Source organism: Pristiophorus japonicus, chromosome 16 (assembly GCF_044704955.1).
Source record: "Pristiophorus japonicus isolate sPriJap1 chromosome 16, sPriJap1.hap1, whole genome shotgun sequence".
Classification (NCBI taxonomy): Eukaryota; Metazoa; Chordata; class Chondrichthyes; family Pristiophoridae; genus Pristiophorus; species Pristiophorus japonicus.
Window position 1 is genome coordinate 18,114,930 of NC_091992.1, and position 23,230 is coordinate 18,138,159.

Here is a 23,230-nt window from a genome sequence, read left to right on the forward strand (position 1 = left end):
TGTACAGACCTCCAAACAGTAGTAGTGATGTTGGGGAGGGCATCAAACATGAAATTAGGGGTGCGTGCAATAAAGGTGCAGCAGTTATAATGGGTGACTTTAATATGCACATAGATTGGGTTAACCAAACTGGAAGCAATACGGTGGAGGAGGATTTCCTGGAGTGCATAAGGGATGGTTTTTTTAGACCAATATGTCGAGGAACCAACTAGGGGGGAGGCCATCTTAGACTGGGTGTTGTGTAATGAGAGGATTAATTAGCAATCTCGTTGTGCGAGGCCCCTTGGGGAAGAGTGACCATAATTTGGTGGAATTCTGCATTAGGATGGAGAATGAAACAGTTAATTCAGAGACCATGGTCCAGAACTTAAAGAAGGGTAACTTTGAAGGTATGAGGTGTGAATTGGCTAGGATAGATTGGCGAATGATACTGAAGGCGTTGACTGTGGATGGGCAATGGCAGACATTTAGAGACCGCATGGATGAACTACAACAATTGTACATTCCTGTCTGGCGTAAAAATAATAAAGGGAAGGTGGCTCAACCGTGGCTATCAAGGGAAATCAGGGATAGCATTAAAGCCAAGGAAGTGGCATACAAATTGGCCAGAAATAGCAGCGAACCCAGGGACTGGGAGAAATTTAGAACTCAGCAGAGGAGGACAAAGGGTTTGATTAGGGCAGGGAAAATGGAGTACGAGAAGAAGCTTGCAGGGAACATTAAAACGGATTGCAAAAGTTTCTATAGATATGTAAAGAGAAAAAGGTTAGTAAAGACAAACGTAGGTCCCCTGCAGTCAGAATCAGGGGAAGTCATAACGGGGAACAAAGAAATGGCGGACCAATTGAACAAGTACTTTGGTTCGGTATTCACTGAGGAGGACACAAACAACCTTCCGGATATAAAAGGGGTCGGAGGGTCTAGTAAGGAGGAGGAACTGAGGGAAATCCTTATTAGTCGGGAAATTGTGTTGGGGAAATTGATGGGATTGAAGGCCGATAAATCCCCAGGGCCTGATGGACTGCATCCCAGAGTACTTAAGGAGGTGGCCTTGGAAATAGTGGATGCGTTGACAGTCATTTTCCAACATTCCATTGACTCTGGATCAGTTCCTATGGAGTGGAGGGTAGCCAATGTAACCCCACTTTTTAAAAAAGGAGGGAGAGAGAAAACAGGGAATTATAGACCGGTCAGCCTGACCTCAGTAGTGGGTAAATTGATGGAATCAATTATTAAGGATGTCATAGCAGTGCATTTGGAAAGAGGTAATATGATAGGTCCAAGTCAGCATGGATTTGTGAAAGGGAAATCATGCTTGACAAATCTTCTGGAATTTTTTGAGGATGTTTCCAGTAGAGTGGACAAGGGAGAACCAGTTGATGTGGTATATTTGGACTTTCAGAAGGCTTTCGACAAGGTCCCACACAAGAGATTAATGTGCAAAGTTAAAACACATGGGATTGGGGGTAGTGTGCTGACATGGATTGAGAACTGGTTGTCAGACATAAAGCAAAGAGTAGGAGTAAATGGGGACTTTTCAGAATGGCAGGCTGTGACTAGTGGGGTACCGCAAGGTTCTGTGCTGGGGCCCCAGCTGTTTACACTGTACATTAATGATTTAGACGAGGGGATTAAATGTAGTATCTCCAAATTTGCGGATGACACTAAGTTGGGTGGCAGTGTGAGCTGCGAGGAGGATGCTATGAGGCTGCAGAGTGACTTGGATAAGTTAGGTGAGTGGGCAAATGCATGGCAGATGAAGTATAATGTGGATAAATGTGAGGTTATCCACTTTGGGTGGTAAAAACAGAGAGACAGACTATTATCTGAATGGTGACAGATTAGGAAAAGGGGAGGTGCAAAGAGACCTGGATGTCATGGTACATCAGTCATTGAAGGTTGGCATGCAGGTACAACAGGCGGTTAAGAAAGCAAATGGCATGTTGGCCTTCATAGCGAGGGGATTTGAGTACAGGGGCAGGGAGGTGTTGCTACAATTGTACAGGGCCTTGGTGAGGCCACACCTGGAGTATTGTGTACAGTTTTGGTCTCCTAACCTGAGGAAGGACATTCTTGCTATTGAGGGAGTGCAGCGAAGGTTCACCAGACTGATTCCCGGGATGGCGGGACTGACCTATCAAGAAAGACTGGATCAACTGGGCTTGTATTCACTGGAGTTCAGAAGAATGAGAGGGGACCTCATCGAAACGTTTAAAATTCTGACGGGGTTAGACAGGTTAGATGCAGGAAGAATGTTCCCAATGTTGGGGAAGTCCAGAACCAGGGGACACAGTCTAAGGATAAGGGGGAAGCCATTTAGGACCGAGATGAGGAGGAATTTCTTCACCCAGAGAGTGGTGAACCTGTGGAATTCTCTACCACAGAAAGTAGTTGAGGCCAATTCACTAAATATATTCAAAAAGGAGTTAGATGAAGTCCTTACTACTAGGGGAATCAAGGGGTATGTTGAGAAAGCAGGAATGGGGTACTGAAGTTGCATGTTCAGCCATGAACTCATTGAATGGCGGCGCAGGCTAGAAGGGCCGAATGGCCTACTCCTGCACCTATTTTCTATGTTTCTATGTTTCTATGTTTCTATGTTCAAGAGGGCAGAATTTGAGGAGTGCAGATATCTCGGGGGCGGGGGGGGGGTTGTGGAGCTGGAGGGGATTACAGTCCTAAAAACAGTTCCAATGAGAGTGCCGTTAAACAAACAACCAGGAAGAGCGGTCCTGGGATCAAGAATTATGTTTGGGCCTGACAGAGGCTTGCTGAATGTGACAGAAAGACTTGCATTTATATAGCGCCTTTGACGGCAACCGGACATCGCAAAGAGCTTCTCAGCCAATGAAGTAATTTTTTGACGTGTAGTCACTGTGGTAACGTAGGAAACGCGGTGGTCAATTTGCGTACAGCAAGCTCCCACAAACAGCAATGTGATAATGACCAGATAATCTTTTTTTTAGTGCTGTTGATTTGGTCAAGAGAAACAAACTAAATTTCATTTCTATTCAAGGCAAAAAACTAGACAGCCTATTCAAAAATGAGCTTGGTTACACTTATTAAAACGAGCACAAATTTGTGAGATGGAGCCCGAAAACAAGATTTGTGTGTGATAAATGGGGCTCTTTTTTCTCAATTCCATCACTACTGGAAGCTATAAAATTATTTACAGCAGAGAAATAGGCCATTGGGCCCAACCGGTCCGTGCCGGTGTTTGTGTGCCACACGAGCCTCCTCCTGTCTTTCTTCATCTAACCCCATCAACATAGCCTTCTATCCCTTTCCCCCTCATGTGCTTCCCCTTAAATGCATCTCTGCTATTCACCTCAACTACTCATTGTGGATCTGTCAAAAAGTAATGAATCTTTAATTATTGACAGTTTGACCAGGAATCAGCTGAGCTAATATTCCACGCCGAAGTATGGTGCAGGTCAGAGTGAGGCGGAGGCACAACAGCCCTTGGTTATGATAGGCAGGTAAAAGGGAAAAAGAAACGTCGGCACAGTGTAAGACATCAGTGCCATGCCACGCGGATGGGACAGGAATAGCCCACTGAAGGGCTGAGGTGTAGAAGAACCTTGCCATCTTCTTTTCCCTCAGACATTAAAAGGGGTCCATGGAGACGATAATCAATTCCCTCCATAGAATCATAGAAATTTACAGCAAGGAAGGAGGCCATTTCGGCGCATCGTGTCCTCGCCAGCCGACAAAGAGCTATCCGGCCTAATCCCACTTTCCAGCTTCTCGGTCCATGGCCCTGCAGGTTACGGCACTTCAAGTGCACATCCAAGTACTTTTAAAATGTGATGAGGGTTTCTGCCTCTACCATCCTTTCAGGCAGTGAGTTCCAGACCCACACCACTCTCTGGGTGAAACAAATTTCCCCTCAAATCTCCTCTAAACCTCCTACCAATTACTTTAAATCTATGCCCCCTGGTTGTTGACCGCTCTGCTAAGGGAAATAGGTCCGGCCTATCCACTCTATCTAGGCCCCTCATAATTTTATACACCTCAATCAGGTCTCCCCTCAGCCTCCTCTGTTCCAGAGAAAACAACCCCAGCCTATCCAATCTTTCCTCATAGCTAAAATTCTCCAGTCCAGGGCAACGTCCTCGTAAATCTCCTCTGTGCCCTCTCTCGTGCAATCACGTCTTTCCTGTAATGTGACCAGGATTGAAAACCTGCTGAAGTTTCGGTATTAGCAGGTCAAGCCAGCTCTCTGCAGCAATAGTTCAGACAAGGCCCGCCGGGGATGGACTCGATGGAAAGCCCGGGATCTATCCCAGACACGCCCCCTGGCCCTGCCCTCTCCCCACCCCCGCAGGAATTTTGCACACGGCGCAAACTCCCAGCTGAATCAGGTTCCATCCCATACTCCGACCTCCATCCCAGTTCCACTGGAGAAGCAAACCTGGGATCTATGGACCCGCGGGGTCTGTGAGGGTCCCCGGGAGTTCCTCAAATCTCTGGGGCTGAACAGGGTCTTGAAAATTCGGTGTTCTTCTTTCCCTATAGTTACTGATTTCAATAACAACAACAACTTGTATACTTGTATTTATATAGCGCCTTTAACGTAGTGAAATGTGCCAAGGCTCTTCACAGGAGTATTACGAGATTTTAAAAAATTGACACCGAGCCACATAAGTAGAAATTAACGCAGGTGATCAAAAGCTTGGTCAAAGAGGTAAGTTTTCAGGAGCGTCCTGAAGGAGGAAAGGGAGGTAGAGGCGGACAGGTTTAGGAAGGGAATTCCAGAGCTTGGGGCCTAGGCAACAGAAGGCACGGCCACCAATGGTTGAGCGAATATAATCAGGGTCGCTCAAGAGATTCAGAAAGCATCACTTTAAAATGACTTGTGCTCCAAACAGCACAAACATGATTAGCGGTTGTTTGCCAAGCTGCAAAAAAAACATCTATGGATTGAACCAGAAATCGTTTCCCTACGGAGATGGAAGTACACAGAGGTGCTAAAGAGAGAGAGTGAGAGAAAGAGAGAAAGTATGTGAATAACAGAAGTGGCAGGGTTAGAGAGAGAGCGAGAGAGAGTGATAGAGGGTAAGGATAATGATGGGGGAAGAGAAAGGAAGAGAAAGAAAACGGAGTGAGATATAAAGGAGAGAAAAATGAATAAAAAGAAGCCTTTCAGCAGTGTTCATAATATTTTGTCCACATTCCTTACCCACTCCCACATATAAACTCTAGGGAAATAATTCGACAATAATCGCGCCATAAATCAATTATTTAAAAAATCATCCCATCAACACAAGGCTGAAGTGTAACCATGATGCTAATTCAAAAGGAAGACTTTCATAACATTAGCCTCAGGTCAGAGAACAGACTGACATGACAGGCGCTTAACAACAGGCCAGACTGAGCACTGGCCCAGCTCATTCAAAATCAATTGCTTTTTGATTATTTGGAACTTTGCATATTCTGGTTCAGAACAATCCTTGTAAAAGATAATTAAGTCACATGGGGAAGGGCAATGCACAACAAGGTTGCTCTCCATCTATTTTTGAGGAGAGGCAGGGAGGTAGAAATTAGTATGCGTTGCGCCCGTTTTGCAGGCGTCAAAGATAGCAAAGTATAGCAATTGAGCAGCGGGGCACCCTGCACCTAATCTGTGCAGGCGTTGGCCCCACTGCTAAATTCATGGGACTCTTAAATATGTAAGTTAGGAGCCTATCACCTGTTGAAGGACCTAAAAAAAACCCTTACATTTATATAGCGCATTTCACGACCACCGGACGTCTCAAAGCGCTTTACGGCCAATGAAGTACTTTTGGAGCGTAGTCACTGTTGTAACGTGGGAAACGCGGCAGCCAATCTGCGCACAGCAAGCTCCCACAAACAGCAATGTGATAATGACCAGAGAATCTGTTTTTTTGTTACATTGATTGAGGGATAAATATTGGCCAGGATACCAGGGATAATTCCCCTTATCTTCTTCAAAATAGTGCCATGGGATCGTTTACATCCACCTGAGAGAGCAGGCGGGGGCCTCGATTTCACGTCTCATCTGAAAGACGGCACCTTCGACAGCGCAGCACTCCCTCAGCTCTGCACTGGGGGTGTCAGCCTAGATTTATGTGCTCAAGTCCCTGGAGTGGGACTTGAACCCACAACCTTCAAGAAATTTGTTGGCAATGTGCAGGGCAGGCTTTGGGCCTGCACCACTCAGAATTCTTCAGTGGCCCTCCCTCCACCCCACGATCGCCAACAAAAGATAAGTGGATAAATGTGGGTTTTAAAAAAAAAAGAAAACTGTTCCTATGGCGACGGGAGGAGCAGGAATGCTTCCCCGACACCACAGAAGTCACAATCACCCCACCTCCCCCCCCGTAACCCATGCCAACCCCCCCCCCTTCCCAGGACTGAGATGCAACCAGTGCGGCAGCTCACATCAAATATGTTGACTAGGCCCGAGGACTGATTCCCATCGATCCTCGGGCCTCGTGGTTCCGGCACGCGTGAGGTGGAGCCTGAAAAATGGGCCCAGACCAAAATCTACCCCAGTGTGTGTATGAAATGTGGATCTTTTTCCACCACCCCATCACAACTGGAAGCGACAACGTCTCGCTGATCTGAACAAGAAATCTCGCCGGGATGGCTGCTAATTCCTTCAGTTAATGCTGCGTGCGATGAAATATTCAGAAGATGCTGGGCTTCCCACAAAGCAGTGCAGAAACAGGGAGCTTGTACAGAAACAGCTTACGTGGTTACCATAGTGACAGCACCACTGCAATGCCATTCTGAGCAATGAACCTGGACCCACTAGCCCAGTAGAATTGTAGAACGTACAGCACGGAAACGGCCCGTTCTACCCATCGTGCTTGCTCCCCACTGGAGCTCTCTACTCGACTCCCTCGCCCCTGTACTCCTTCATATTTTTTCTTCGAGTGTTTAATTGATTCCCTCTTAAAAACTGTATTTAAGGGGAAGCTAAGTAAGTGCATGAGGGAGATAGGGTGAGATGACGTAGAGCAGAACGAGGCTCATGTGGAGCATAAACAATTGCATCGATCAGATGGGCCGAATGGCCTGTTTCTGTGCTGTAAATTCTGTGTAAATGCCATGATTGATTCAATTGAGGCAACTTGTGGTTTGTACATGCTATACACACTTTGATAGCCCTTTCCAGGAAACAGAATTCCGATCTCTGTCTTTGCAAACTGAAGCATTCTCCCAAATTCCGACTAATTCTAAAAAGCACAAGCAGAGCTATCACAACACTGCCGAGTCCCGAATAACAATACACACAGTGGGCAATCCAGCAAAGTTGAAGATTCTCAGCCTCTGACAGCACTGGTCTCTTAAACTGCAATATCCCTAACTTTCTAACAGAGCTGGAACTGCTGCAATAAATGCTGCAGACCTGTGAGTGTGAGCAAGGAGGCTGGTTCATCGTCGTTTGAAAGCATCTTGGAAATCCCTGTGTATGTGTCACAGTCTAAGGGGTACAGTCATACAATGAGGAAGGTACACTTTAAATTCAACTATAAAAGTTTAAGTAAAATTAAAATATAAAATGTTGGAAATGTGAGCAAGAACAGAAAATGGCAGAAAAGCACAATAGGTCCATCAGCATCCGCAAAGTGAAAAGACCGGTTAATGTTTCGGTTCTGTTCAGGATAACTCAGACCGCCTATTTCCACCTCCGTAACATCGCCCGTCTCCACCCTTGCCTCAGCTCATCCGCTGCTGAAGCCCTCATCCATGCCGTTGTTACCTCTAGACTTGACTATTCCAATGCACTCCTGGCTGGACTCCTGCATTCTACCCTACGTAAACTAGAGGCGATCCATAACTCGGCTGCCCCTGTCCTAACTCGCACCATCACCCCTGTGCTCACTGACCTACACTGATTTCCGGTTAAGCAACGCCTCGATTTAAAAATTCTCATCCTTGTTTTCAAATCCCTCCATGTCCTCGCCTCTCCCTATCTCTGTAATCTCCTCCAGCCCCATAAACCCTCCGAGATGTCCGCGCTCCTCTAATTCTGCCCTTTTGAATATCCCTGATTATAATCACTCAACCATTGGCGGCCGTGCCTTCTGTTGCCTAGGCCCCAAGGTCAGGAACTCCCTGCCTAAACCTCTCCGCCTCTCTACCTCTCTTTCCTCCTTCAAGATGCTCCTTAAAACCTCCCTCTTTGACCAAGCTTTTGGTCACCTGCCCTAATTTCTACTGATGTGGCTCGGTGTCAGTTAAATTTTTTTATCTCATAATACTCCTGTGAAGCGCCTTGGGATGTTGCACTGCGTTAAAGGCGCTATATAAACACAAGTTGTTGTTGTTGAAGGGTCGACACACCGAGACAGTAACCTGTTTTTTGCTCTGTGCAGATACTGATGTACATTTCGGTGATGCTCTGGTTTTATATTCACCACTGCCTTGCTGCTCGCAGTGTAACATTTCGCCGCACCTGAGCCAGCGCGGCGAGATTCTCGGCTAATGTTGAAAAGTTTAGCCGGCATAATTGTTGCAGAAAGAAAGAATTCGCATTTATACTTCAAGGTGTCCCAAAGTGCTTCACGGCCAACGGAGTATATTTTTTGAAAGCTGCAGGAAAGTGAGATGGCTTTATGTGTTCTAACCGTATATAACCAAGCTCAATATTTGAAGAAACGTGGGGAAGTTGAAAACGCCCTCACCGCGATTACTCATCACTGTGTGCTCAGGAGAAGAGATGAGAATTATTTATGATTCAGAATAAAGACAGAAGTTCTGAGGGCGGCAACAGCAGAACACAAACATTGTTTACCAATGTTTATTACAAATGAATAATTCATTTTACGGGATTAAATATTTATAGACTGATTCTAGTTCCAGCTTTGCTCAAATAGAATTTTTTTTTCATCGCAACGCTATGAATTTTACAGTTGGAATATTCCAGCTTTGCTAAAAAATTAATAAGTCTTCATTAGCATTAGCCAAAATAAAATGAATTTTCACGTTGTGAGGAAAGTATTCTGCACGGTGCCGGCACAGCCTGGTTTCCGAACAGTGCTGTTGATGTGAGGATGTCATCCAGGTCACACAGCTGCTTGTTGTGTAAGAGTTTTTGGCTTGCAAGGCAGAAATACTTACCGACACAGTCGTTTCAAATTTCAACATGAATCGCAGTAATTTGCCAAATTGCAGAGAAGCAGACACATCGCTGCCATTTTACAGAAGAACGGAAGAATTCGGAGCAGGAGTGGGCCATTCGGCCCCTCGAGCCTGCTCCGCCATTTAATAAGACCACGGCTGATCTTCAACCTCAACTCCACTTTCCCGCCCGATCCCCATCTCCCTTGATTCTCCGAGAGTATAAAGATCTATCTATTTCAGCCTTGAATATACTCAATGAGTCAGCATCCACTGACCTCAGAGGCAGAGAATTCCAAAGATTCAGAACCCTCTGAGTGAAGAAATTCCTCCTCATTTCAGTCTTAAATGGCCAACCCCTTATCCTGAGACTGTGACCCCTAGTTCTCGATTCTCCAGCCAGGGGGAAACAACCTCAGCATCTGCTCTGTCAATGCCCCTCCCTGTATGTTTCATTGAGATCAGCTCATATTCTTTTAAACTCCAGGGAGTATAGGCCAAATCTACTCAATCTTTCCTCTTAGGACAACCCTCTCATCCCAGGAATCAATCTAGTGAACCTTCGTTGCACCGCCTAAGGCAAGTACGTCCTTCCTCAGATAAGGAGGTAAGGATACTGCGCACAGTACTCCAGGTGTACAGGGTCTATATTCCAGCTTCTAAACTGGATTTGAATCCAGAATAGACAAAAATAATCAGGACTGCCTCTCTCTCTCTCCCTCAGTACAATTTGCTACATGTACAGAACAGCCATTGCAGGATTCTTCTTTAAATAAAAGGCTCGACATGGTATCTTAATTAGATCAGGGATATTTATGACGGGATGGAATATAGACCCAGGTGGGCAGAAAAAACGCTTCCAGGACATCCTCAAAGCCTCCTTGAAAAAGTGCAACATCCCCACCGACACCTGGGAATCCCTGGCCCAAGGCCGCTCAAAGTGGAGGAGAAGCATCCGAGAAGGCGGCAAACATCTCGAGTCTCTTCGTCGGGAGCACGCGGAAACCAAACGCAAACGGCAGAAGGAGCGCACGACAACCCAAGCACCCCACCCACCCGTCCCTTCAACTACCACCTGTCCCACTTGTGACAGAGACTGTAGATCCCGCATTGGTCTCATCAGTCACCTCAGAACTCATATTAGTGTGGGAGCAAGTCATCCTCGACTCCAGGGGTCTGCTGAAGAGGAAGTGACTCCTAGAGCTGCCCATTCACTCCATGTTAGCATGTTCTCAGACACTGTGCCGCAGCTCGCTGGCAGGCAGCTCTGTGCACTGAGCAGGTCCTTGTGGATTGCCACCAGTCTTCTTGTGTACGGTGGGCCACTTGAATCCTTCACGTTTACCCTGCACGTGAGGGCTAAGATACGAGGCGCTGCCTCCAGTGAGCTCCTTCCTGGGCCATCCTACCCTCCTGTCCTTGCTCCTGCACATTCAGGTCAGGTGCATCTCCACGGGAAGACCCCGCTAGACTACCCACTGAAGTACGCGTGGTGCTAGTCTCTGAGCTGGTGTCTGCAAGTGTAAAATCAAGTGACCGCACCGGTTGAACAGTGCTACCCTCTTCGTCTTCTGCTACCCGAGGGCTGAATGGAGCTTAATTGGAAGAAAAAGGTGCTTGAGTTAACATTAAGTGTCAGGGTGAACAGAGACAGATGGTTGGTTTTTGAAAGCAGCAGCAATTTGTCACGCACCATCTTCAATTATTCCACTCTTTTTATATTTCACAGTAACCCTTTTGAAAAATTTGAATACATTTTTTCCAAGTTCTTTGTACAATATATTTTTAGCCTTAAGACCATTTTAATCGCTCTGTTCTTCAATTCTGGAGACACTTTGTATCCCTTACATTTATTTCTCTTCAATTTTAAATTCACTCCCCTCTTGTGTCACCGTGTCATCTATTTGTCCCATCTCTTACACATGCATCAGATTCCAGCAAGTATTATTAAAGCTCCTAGAATTCAAATAAAACTGGTCAATTTACTTGTTCCTTTTGATCTTATTTAAACTTTATTCATTCTAATGCATAGGAACAGGAGGAGGCCATTCAGCCCCTGGAGCCTGCTCTGGCATTCAATGAGATTATGGCTGATCTGCGACCTAACTCAATATATCCGGCCTGTGACCCATATCCCTTGATACCTTTGGTTAACAGAAAGCTATCAATCTCCAATCTAGCATCAATTGCCGTTTGCGGAAGAGAGTTCCAAACCTTTACCACCCTATGTGTGTAGAAGAGCTTCCTAATTTCACTCCTGAAAGTTCTGGCTTTAATTTGTAAAATATGCCCCCTCGTCCTAGAATCTCCAACCAGTGCAAATAGTTTATCTCCATCTACCCAATCTGTTCCCCTTAATATCTTGAAAACTTTGATCAGATCAGCCATTAACCTTCCAAATTAGGGCAGGTCTAATTCTAGAGAATACAACCCTAATTTGTGTAATCTCTCCTCGTAACTTAATCCTTCAAGTCCAGGTATCATTCTGGTAAACCTAGGCTGCACTCCCTCCAAGGCCAATATAACCTTCCTAAGATGTGGTGCCCAGAACTGCTCACAGTGCTCCAGGTGTAGTCTAACCAGGGTTTGTAAAGCGTCGAGCTACAGTCCGCGGACAACACTTACATCTGCGAACATTCAGAGGCTGAACTCCAAGTCATAGTCAACATGTTCACTGAGGGTACGAAAGCATGGGCCTTACACTAAACATCAGTAAGACAAAGGTCCTCCACCAACCTGTCCCTGCCGCACAGCACTGCCTTCCCCAGTCATTAAGGTCCACGGCATGGCCCTGGACAACGTGGACCATTTCCCATACCTCGGGAGCCTCTTATCAACAAGGGCAGACATTGACGACAAGATTCAACACCGCCTCCACTGCGCCAGTGCAGCCTTCGGCCGCCTGAGGAAAAGAGTGTTCGAAGATCAGGCCCTCAAATCTGCCACCAAGCTCATGGTCTACAGGGATGTAGTGATACCCACCCTTCTGTATGGCTCAGAGACATGGACCATATACAGTAGACACCTCAATTATTGGAGAAATACCACCAATGATGTCTCCACAAGATCCTGCAAATCCCCTGGGAGGACAGACGCACCAGCATTAGCGTGCTCGACCAGGCCAAGATCCTCAGCATTGAAACACTGATCACACTCGATCAGCTCCGTTGGGCGGGCCACATTGTTCGCATGCCTGACACAAGACTCCCAAAGCAAGCGCTCTACTCGGAACTCCTTCATGGCAAACGAGCCCAAGGTGGGCAGAGGAAACGTTTCAAGGACACCTCAAAGCCTCCTTGATTAAATGCAACATCCCCACCGACATCTGGGAGTCCCTGGCCAAAGACCGCCCTAAGTGAAGGAAGTGCATCTGGGAGGGCGCTGAGCACCTCGAGTCTCATCGCCGAGAGCATGCAGAAATCAAGCGCAGGCAGTGGAAGGAGCATGTGGCAAACCAGTCCCAGCCACCCCTTCCCTCAATGACTATCTGTCCCACCTGTGACAGGGACTGTAGTTCTCGTATTGGACTGTTCAGTCACCTAAGAACTCATTTCTAGAGTGGAAGCAAGTCTTCCTCAATTCCGAAGGACTGCTGATGATGATGATGTATAGCTGTAGCATAATTTCTACCCCCTTGTATTCTAGTCCTCTAGATATTGAGGCCAGCATTCCATTAGCCTTTTAGATTATTTTCCGTACCTCTCCATGACATTAATATTTTATCTTCCCTTCTTCCAATTGACCACTTTCACAGATCTGCTTTTCCACAGATTCCTCTTTCCTTCCATATCTCGATTTTTTTTTTTAAAAAGCTTTAACTTCATCCTGGATTATTAAATTAGTAAACTATTTCAATAATAAATAATGATGAAGTTGGTGGTTAAATTTAAGAACTAACTTAATGAATAACTGGATGGATAAGTGATCGCCCTTCTGATCCCCAACAATTCATTCAACCTGCTGCCACCATTCCAGATTAACACTGCTGGCCTCTTTCCACTATTATGAAAGGGAAACCGTGCTTGACAAATTTATTAGAGTTTTTTGAGGATGTAACTAGCAGAGTAGATAAGGGGGAACCAGTGGATGTAGTATATTTGGATTTTCAAAAGGCATTTGATAAGGTGCCACACAAGAGGTTGTTACACAAGGTAAAAGCTCATGGCTTTGGGGGTAAAATATTAGCATGGATAGAGGATTGGTTAATGGGCAGAAAACAGAGTGTAGGAATAAACAGGTCATTTTCAGGTTAGCAGGCTGTAATAGTGGGTTGCTGCACGGATCAGTGCTTGGGTCTCAGCTATTTACAATCTAATGTTAATGACTTAGATGAGGGGACCATGTGTAAAGTATCCAAGTTTGCTGACAATAAAAAGCTAGGTGGGAAAGTAAGCTGTGAGGAGGACACAAAGGGGAGATTTTTCAGGGGGTCAGTGGGTGCGATCGATGGCAGGTCGGGTGGGAAAATGTTTTTTTTTTTACAGTGGGTCAAGGCAATTCAAGTCATTATGACCTTGTTAACAGACCATTAAGAACTATTTTTAAGAGCTCAACAAATGTGCTGATGCCCTTGTGCAGGCAGCATCAGTTGATTGCAGAGAAGGTTGGTGTTGTTGTTGGTGCTGGTGGTGTTGGGGCTGATCGTGGTGGGATTCTGAGGGCCAAGGTGAGATAGTTTCAAGGGCATTGATGTTGATGTAATAAATGGCAGGTGAACTTGAGATGACAGAAGCGATCTGTCAATGGTGAGAGAGGTAGTTCCAATGAGGTGACGCTGAATAGAGAGTTTACTCTAGCAATCTGCCTTTCCGTCATTGTTCATGGGTTTGTATGTAGCCTTTAGGGCTGCTGACCGAGGGCCGTGCGGCTCTTTGTCGGCCGGCGCAGACACAATGGGCCGAAATGGCCTCCTTCTGCGCTGTAAATTTCTATGTTTCTAACCGGCATAAAGCTCAATCTGCCTTTCAAATGCAGAGAGCAACAGCTTCTGAGCTTGGAAAGTGAACAGCTGTGAGATGGGAGCTTTTATAGCACATTTGCAGCTGTCAAGTAAAGAGATGATCCCGTGGTCATGCAACTCCAGTCCTGATGTGATCTCTGAGCAGCGTAGACTCCATGGGCGACCTGGTAAACTCTGAAGGGGAGCTTAAAATAGTTCTTAATGGTCTGTTAACAAGGTCATAATGACCTGAATTGCCTCCCCCGCCACTGCGTGTTGGGTCTGTCCAGCGCTGACAGACCCGACATGTGGGAAAGTGTTTAGCGATGGGGTCCCGACCTGCTGTCACAAAAAAACACTACCCACCCGACCCGCCAACGATCGTGCCCGCTGACGGCCCGGAAAATGACCCCCCGACTGTTTCTATCCGGGTGCCGCTTAGACCCACACCCATTTCTCAATGACAGATTAGGTAGGCTGACTAATGTGCCTGATACTGCCTAACCCACAGGCAGTTTGCATTTGAGGCAGGATCATCTGGGTTGTGGGTGCCCTTGACCAATTATTAAAACAAAACTAGAACACTACACTCCAGAGGGACGAGGGGACATATTCAGCTCATTAAAATGACAGCACACTGCTCTCAAAAATTCACACTGTTGGACAGAAGGTAATTCTGTTTAGCTTCCACTGTGCAAAACTTCTTTCTGTCTAATTTCCTGATATAATTAGAACAAGTATTTAATTATTGGATGTTAGAAGGGTAGTGGAAATATAAAACTCTGCTAATCATCTCTTTCCACAGGAGGAAAGAAGGGAAAGACTGAATTACATTTATATAGCACCTTTCACGACCACCGGACGTCGCAAAGCGCTTTACAGCCAATGAAGTACTTTTGGAGTGTAGTCACTGTTGTATTGTGGGAAACGCGGCAGCTGATTTGCGCACAGCAAGCTCCCACAAACAGCAATGTGATAATGACCAGATAATGTGTTTTTGTGATGTTGATTGAGGAATAAATATTGGGCAGGACACTGGGGATAACTCCCCTGCTCTTCTTCGAAAGAGTGCCGTGGGATCTTTAATGTCCACTGGAGAGGGAAGACGAGGCATCAGTTTAACATCTCATCCGAAAGACGGCACCTCCCACAGTGCAGCACTCCCTCAGCACTGCACTGGAATGTCAGCCTAGATTTTTTTCTTGTGCTCAAGTCCCTGGGGTGGAATTTGAACTCACAACCTTCTGGCTCAGAGGCGAGTGCGCTACCCACAGTTGACACTGATAATAAATGGATTCAATAGGGTAGATACAGAGAAATAATTTCCTCTAGTGCGGGAATTAACAATAAAAGGGCATAATCATAAATGAGAGATAGGCCAATTAGGAGCGAAATCAGGAAGCATTTTTTCACACAAAGGGTAGTGAAAATCTGGAACTAGCTGTGACTGCTGGTTCAATTGAAATTTGACAGACTTTATTGGGCAAGGGTATCAACAGGTTTGGAACAAAGGCGGGTAACTGGAGTTGAGGCACAGATGAGCCATGATCTCATTGAATGGCAGAACAGATTCGAGGGGCTGAATGGCCTCTTCCTGTTCCGATGTAGTGGTTATGATGGGTCACAAATTTAAGTTGCATAAGGCTAGATCTAGGTTAGATGTCAGGAGGTGATTCTTTTCCCAGAGAATAGTCGACTTCTGGAACAAGTTGCAGTTTCATGTGATGGATGCAGACTCGCTGAACTCTGTCAAGCAAGAGCTGGATTTGTTTCTGGCTGTGGTGGAGATTAACTCTTACAAAAGGTAGGTATCCCCACTGACACCTGGGCGTCCCTGGCCAAAGACTGCCCTAAGTGGAGGAAGTGCATCCGGGAGGGCGCTGAGCGCCTCGCATCTCAACGCCGAGAGCGTGCAGAAATCAAGCGCAGGCAGCGGAAAGAGCGTGCAGCAACCAGTCCCACCCTCCCTTACCCTCAACGACTATCTGTCCCACCTGTGACAGAGTCTGTGCCTCTCGTATTGGACTGTTCAACCACCAAAGAACTCACTTCAGGAGTGGGAGCAAGTCTTCCTTGATTCCGAGGGACTGCCTATGATGATGGTGATGGCTGCAGGGAATTTAATGGCCAGGGTGATCTCTCTGGACTAGTTTCGATTGCCTAGCTGGGTCGGAGAGAAATCTCCCAGATTTTTTTCCCCCAAATTGGCCGGGGTTTTTAAACTAATTTTTGCCTCTCCCAGGAGATCACTTGGTATCGGGCGGGGTGGAGTGTACAAGTTGTGACACACAAGGTATCGCAATTGTATGGGACAGGCTCAATGGACCAGATGGTCCTTACCTGTCCGTCATTTGTCGTATGTTCGCATGGTGCTGACTCAGTAATGCAGAGGTCTTGAGTTCACAGTCACACCATAGCCAAGGGAAAGGATGACAAAAACTGTATGATCATCATATAAATCTGACTGGTTTGTTAATGTCTCTCATGTAGGGAATGCTAACACCCTTTACCATTGTGGGCGACAAACACCTCTCAACCACATATGGTTGACTTTTAATGGCCATCTGCAGAGGGTCTGCAGCAGTTCAAAAAGGTGGCCCAGTCACCTTCTCAGGGCAACAAAGGTCAGGCAAGAAATGTGGCCCTGCCAACCAATTAAAAAACAATATGGGATGCTTGGCTATTGAGCAGAGATTATAACACCCATTAAAAATGACTAAGAAAGCAATAAAGAAAGGAAAGATAGATTACGAAAGTAAACTTGCGCAAAACATAAAAACAGATAGTAAAAGCTTTTACCAATATATAAAACGGAAAAGTGTGACTAAAGTAAATGTTGGTCCCTTAGAAGATGAGAAGGGGGATTTAATAATGAGAAATGTGGAAATGGCTGAGACCTTAAACAATTATTTTGCTTCGATCTTCACAGTGGAAGACACAAAAACCATGCCACAAATTGCTGGTCACGGGAATGTGGGAAGGGAGGACCTTGAGATAATCACTATCAATAGGGGGGTAGCGCTGGACAGGCTAATGGAACTCAAGGTAGACAAGTCCCCTGGTCCGGATGAAAGGCATCCCAGGGTATTAAAAGAGATGGCGGAAGTTATAGCAGATGCATTCGTTATAATCTACCAAAATTCTCTGGACTATGGGGAGTTACCATCTGATTGGAAAGCAGCTAATGTAACGCCTCTGTTTAAAAAAGGGGGCAGACAAAAGGCAGGTAACTATAGGCCGGTTAGTTTAACATCTGTAGTGGGGAAAATACTTGAAGCTATCATTAAGGAAGAAATAGCAGGACATCTAGATAGGAATAGTGCAATCAAGCAGACACAACATGGATTCATGAAGGGGAAATCATGTTTAACTAATTTACTGGAATTCTTTGAGGATATAACGAGCATGGTGGATAGAGGTGTACCGATGGATGTGGTGTATTTAGATTTCCAAAAGGCATTCGATAAGGTGCCACACAAAAGGTTACTGCAGAAGATAAAGGTACGCGGAGTCAGAGGAAATGTATTAGCATGGATCGAGAATTGGCTGGCTAACAGAAAGCAGAGAGTCGGGATAAATGGGTCCTTTTCGGGTTGGAAATCGGTGGTTAGTGGTGTGCCACAGGGATCGGTGCTGGGACCACAACTGTTTACAATATACATAGATGACCTGGAAGAGGGGACAGAGTGTAGTGTAACAAAATTTGCAGATGACACAAAGATTAGTGGGAAAGTGGGTTGTGTAGAGGACACAGAGAGGCTGCAAAGAGATTTAGATAGGTTAAGCGAATGGGCTAAGGTTTGGCAGATGGAATACAATGTCGGAAAATGTGAGGTCATCCACCTTGGGAAAAAAAACAGTAAAAGGGAATATTATTTGAATGGGGAGAAGTTACAACATGCTGCGGTGCAGAGGGACCTGGGGGTCCTTGTGCATGAATCCCAAAAAGTTAGTTTGCAGGTGCAGTAGGTTACCAGGAAGGTGAATGGAATGTTGGCCTTCATTGCGAGAGGGATGGAGTACAAAAGCAGGGAGGTCCTGCTGCAACTGTACAGGGTATTGGTGAGGCCGCACCTGCAGTACTGCGTGCAGTTTTGGTCACCTTACTTAAGGAAGGATATACTAGCTATGGAGGCGGTACAGAGACGATTCACTAGGCTGATTCCGGAGATGAGAGGGTTAGCTTATGATGACAGATTGAGTAGACTGGGTCTTTACTCGTTGGAGTTCCGAAGGATGAGGGGTGATCTTATAGAAACATTTAAAATAATGAAAGGGATAGACAAGACAGAGGCAGAGAGGTTGTTTCCACTGGTCGGGGAGACTAGAACTAGGGGGCACAGCCTCAAATTACGGGGGAGCCAATTTAAAACCGAGTTGAGAAGGAATTTCTTCTCCCAGAGGGTTGTGAATCTGTGGAATTCTCTGCCCAAGGAAGCAGTTGAGGCTAGCTCATTGAATGTTTTCAAATCACAGATAGATTTTTAACCAATAAGGGAATTAAGGGTTACGGGGAGCGGGCGGGTAAGTGGAGCTGAGTCCACGGCCAGATCAGCCATGATCTTGTTGAATGGCGGAGCAGGCTCGAGGGGCTAGATGGCTTACTCCTGTTCCTAATTCTTATGTTCTTATGGAGAAGCATTTGTAAAGTAAGGATACACGGTATTTAAATGCAACCAGTTCAGTGCGTTTCAAAATGTAATTTATGTTGCTAGAAATTATGAGTGTAGATAGCTCTCGGTCAACAACTGGCACTAGCACAGGGGTTGATGGCTGAATGGCCTCCTTTCTGAGCGTGTTGAATATACTGCTAGCTTCATTGGATAATGACATTTTTGTATATATTTCAGAGTTTTGAGTTTTCAGGAATAAGTCACTCTAGAAAGATGAAAAAAAACTAATGAAGTTCATCACTATTAGCAAACTGGAGCTTGCCCCAAGTCCACCAGTTTGATTTAAACCATTTCGAAGGTAAATCCTTCCTGCATAATTGCTTTGTGACCAAGAGGTCCAATCTCACATTTCTTTTTCTGGATTAATCTTGGGTCCACCGCTTTCAGTTGTAGGCATCACAGAGAGATTAGTACAGCTCTGTGAAGTCCTAATTCCTTGCACAGAGTTACAAAGGAGATTAAAACTCCAGAAGATTACTTGTGGGGGCACCCGAATGTTATTGTTCAGTATACCAGAAGCAAGAGAGTTTTAATTTGCAAGGGTTGATAATGTAGTGTTACTGTTTGCCACTGGAAAGTCTGCAGCTCATATCCAAATACTTGGAAATGTAGACACGTTCCACCCACTAAACATAGATCAGAGTGAGCTCAGCTGGATGTCCATTGCTGAGGCAACATGAGGCGGGGCAGGGAGGGTTTTGCTAAAAATCTAGGCACCAAAGGAAGTTATTTAGCCCACTGTGCCTGTCGTCCTATATCATTCCATTTCCCTACTCTTTCTGCCTTCCCTTTAATACCCTGTGTTTTCAGTTAGTTCTCTAACTCCCTCTTCCAAATTTTGAGATTAATTTGGAAAAGCCATTTGTGGTAAAGCACTCCTAATAACCCTTTGCATTAAAATAAATGTTTCTAACTTCCCCCCTTATGTTTTGAGTAACAATCTTGAGTTCATGCCCCATTCACTAGCCCGGAGATGAGGTGGTTAACTTATGAGGATAGGTTGAATAGGTTGGGCCTATACACATTGGAGTTCAGAAGAATGAGAGGTGATCTTATTGAAACTTATAAGATAATGAGGGGGCTCGACAAGTTGCAGAGAATATATTTCCACTCAAAGGGGAAACTAAAACTAGGGGACATAGTCTCAGAATAAGGGGCCGCCCATTTAAAACTGAGATGAGGAGAAATTTCTCTCAGAGGGTTGTAAGTCTGTGGAATTCTCTGCCCCAGAGAGCTGTGGAGGCTGGGCCATTGAATATATTTAAGGCGGTGATGGACAGATTTTTGAGCGGTTAAGGAGTAAAGGGTTATGGGGGAGCGGGCCGGGAAGTGGAGCTGAGTCCATGATCAGATCAGCCATGATCTTATTGAATGGCGGAGCAGGCTCGAAGGACCAAATGGCCTACTCCTGCTCCTATTTCTTATGTTCTTGTGTTCAGTGGAATTAACTGTTCCTGTTAACCTCGCTCAAGCCCTTGATAAATGATTCCCACATTGCCAGCAGACTAAGTCAGATAAAATTATCCCAGTGGTGACCTGTTCTAGTGGAGGGCCCATGCTGCCAAAATCCAGTTGAATGTATGAGAGATAACCTGTCCAAAGTATTTCAGGCTGGTGTCAAACAAGGTAAGAAATTTAATTTGTGATGTACGAATTTCCCTCACAATTGACGAAACCCTAGAGTTGCATGGGAGGAGGGGTGGAGGTGGGGTCAGCGACCATGTTCCCTTTAAGCTGCGCGGTCGTGCAGTGGTCTGGAGCTCCTGCGCAGCCGGCTCATAAATGGAAAAGCCATGCATGCGCGGAAAATTTGAACGGGCCGCGTAGCCCGTTGAAGGGGTCGGATACCCCAAAAATAAATTAGAGGGAATATTGGTAAGCGAATGCTGAACTCGCCACATTCACAGATGAGAATAATAGAGGGGCCAACGTACCTTCATTGTTGACATCGTGGTGGAGTCCTAGTATGATAGGTCCATTGCTGCTCCTGATGACAGGGTAACTTTAAGGTTCCTCCAGTATGATCACAAACGCTGTTCATTTTGTCACATGAATCAAAATTGTCACTTGAGCAAGACTGAGTCATAGAAACATAAAAAATAGGAGCAGTAGTAGGCCATTCGGCCCTTCGAGTCTGCACCGCCATTCAATATGATCATGGCTGATCCTCTATCTCAACACCATATTCCCACTTTTCCCCCATACCCCTTGATGCCTTTTGTTTCTAGAAATCTATCTCCCTCTTAAATATATTCAGTGACTTGGCCTCCACAGCCTTCTGTGGTAGAGAATTCCACAGGTGCACCACCCTCAGTGAAAACATTTCTCCTCATCTCGGTCCTAAATTTCCTACCCCGTATCCTGAGACTGTGACCCCTTGTTCTAGACTTCCCAGCCAGGGGAAACACCGAAGAGCTATCCCAATTGAGACACACTGAAACAGCTTGCTTGTTACTTACAGTACAGGGCCCTTCACAGAAGATTTTTTTTTCTCACTGTAAAGAGAACTATGATGCCCACATTGACAGTGAAGTGAAAAGGAATTGGGGCATTGAGTGCCAATGTTGAAAGCTTATTCCCCCAAAGTCAAAATCTTTAGTGGTACAAAAAGCGGAAGCGGGAATGTTAAAGACACACTGGGAAGGTGCAGTATAATTCATTAGTAGTTCAATTCATGAAAAGGGCACATTTTAAATGAGATGTTTGACAGTTTTGCAAATGAAGCACGTTCATGAATATTACAGGACTAAATTTTAATATCAGTTAAATATTTTACATTCCTTTTGGAACGGATTGTGGTCGGACTACCCTGCTTACAATAACCCCATCCCCCTCCCTTGTTGAGTTGGTTGTAAGTGAACAATAAGCTGTTTGTTGATCACTGGCCGTTTCATCTGACTTTAATGCAATTTTGGCTTTTTTTCCCCCCAAACAGCAGAAATAAACAAAAGCCCCTTTAAAATCAAACTTGGCCGAATCAAGAATGGAACAATAAACAGAAATTCTGAACCCTCCCTTGCCCCACAAAAACTGGAAACCAATCTTCCATATGATTTTCACGCTGCTTTATTTTCTGTTTCACTGAGGGGGCTACACCAAGCGGTGATGGATTCGCCTTCCTGCAATGCAGTAGCTGCAATAACATCGCTCCAGTTTTCTTCCTTTCACTCCTGAAGGCATTCAACTAAATCACTTGGTTTTGGTTCCTGTGCTGGTGATATTCTGGCATCTTACCCAGTGACCACGAGTAGCATTCCATTCCAGGACCTGAACATAGAATCTAGGCCGACACTTCAGCACAGAATCGAGGGAGTGCTACATTATCAGAGGTGCTGTCTTTTGGACAAGACATTGCATTGAGGCCCTGTGTGCCTTTTTAAAAGGAGGATGTGAAAGATTCCACGGCGTTAGTCTTGGAAGGGCCGGGGAGGTCTCCCAGTGCCCTGACCAACATTTATTCTTCAACCTAAACTACCAAATCCTGCCACTTATCTCACTGCTGTTGACAGATCAGCTGATGTATTGAGCCTGCCCCATACAACCTCATCACTCGGTGCATTGCGATTCAGCACCCTTACCCTCCTGTCCACCATCAGTCATGAAGCACGAAAAATCCCAAAGCCCAATCAGGGGGAAAAAACTGGTAAATTCCTCTCCGAACCCTTAAGGTGATCAAAACTAGTCCCGGAGACCACTGGGACTACTTTCTTTAATCAGAAGGCATCAAGATTCCAGCACCGATTCCAAAAGGATCTCTTTGTTTTACAATACTATGAGGAATGTAGGAGCACACCACACTGCCCCTTGCACGGGCAGGATTTATCTGAGCAGTTTAACTATCTGGCACCTATCTTGCGATTCAAGTTCTCTCTGATTGCACACGGATTAGTGTGTTCTTGTGAGATTCCTCTGTGTGTCATTTTAACACAATTAAAAAAGATAAATGAGTTCAGGGCTGCAGTAAAACAGAAAGGAATGATATGCAACATATTAATTAGAGGAAATTAAATTCCCTCGGGGAATAGGTGTTCCCCAGATACTACCCAAGGACATTCGGCCCCACACATCCCAGAAGGAGTCTAATACAAGGGATCCTGTCAGTGCTGAGTGTTTTATACAACCTGTGTCCCACCTGTGACAGGGACTGCGGTTCTCGTATTGGACTGTTCAGCCACCTAAGGACTCATTTTTAGAGTGGAAGCAAGTCTTCCTCGACTCCGAGGGACTGTCTATGATGATGACACAACCTGTATTGGCAAATCTAATCCCGGCTTACAATGGCAGTTGGATTCAACTTGAATTGTAGTGTTGCAAACTCAACCTGCTCTTTCTATTCACCTTATTTCACAGCCTGCCACAAAGCGACTACGATCAAAGTCCAATAAATGCCCAAGATAAATCTGGGGGCTCAAGAGACAAATAGGAATTCAGCTGTGGCTTTTAGCTTTCACCTCATTCATTTCCAGTATTTGAGTTCAGTCCCGAAAGGGGGGATAAAGTGCAGGACAATATTGCAGTGCACTTA

The 23,230-nt window shown here is 45.5% G+C and overlaps 1 protein-coding gene across 1 annotated transcript in view; it reads right to left on the reverse strand.

The window, feature by feature from the left end:
• dusp14 (dual specificity phosphatase 14) overlaps positions 1–23,230 on the reverse strand; it is a 36,541-nt gene that overhangs the window by 2,801 nt on the left and 10,510 nt on the right. The window lies entirely within an intron of this gene.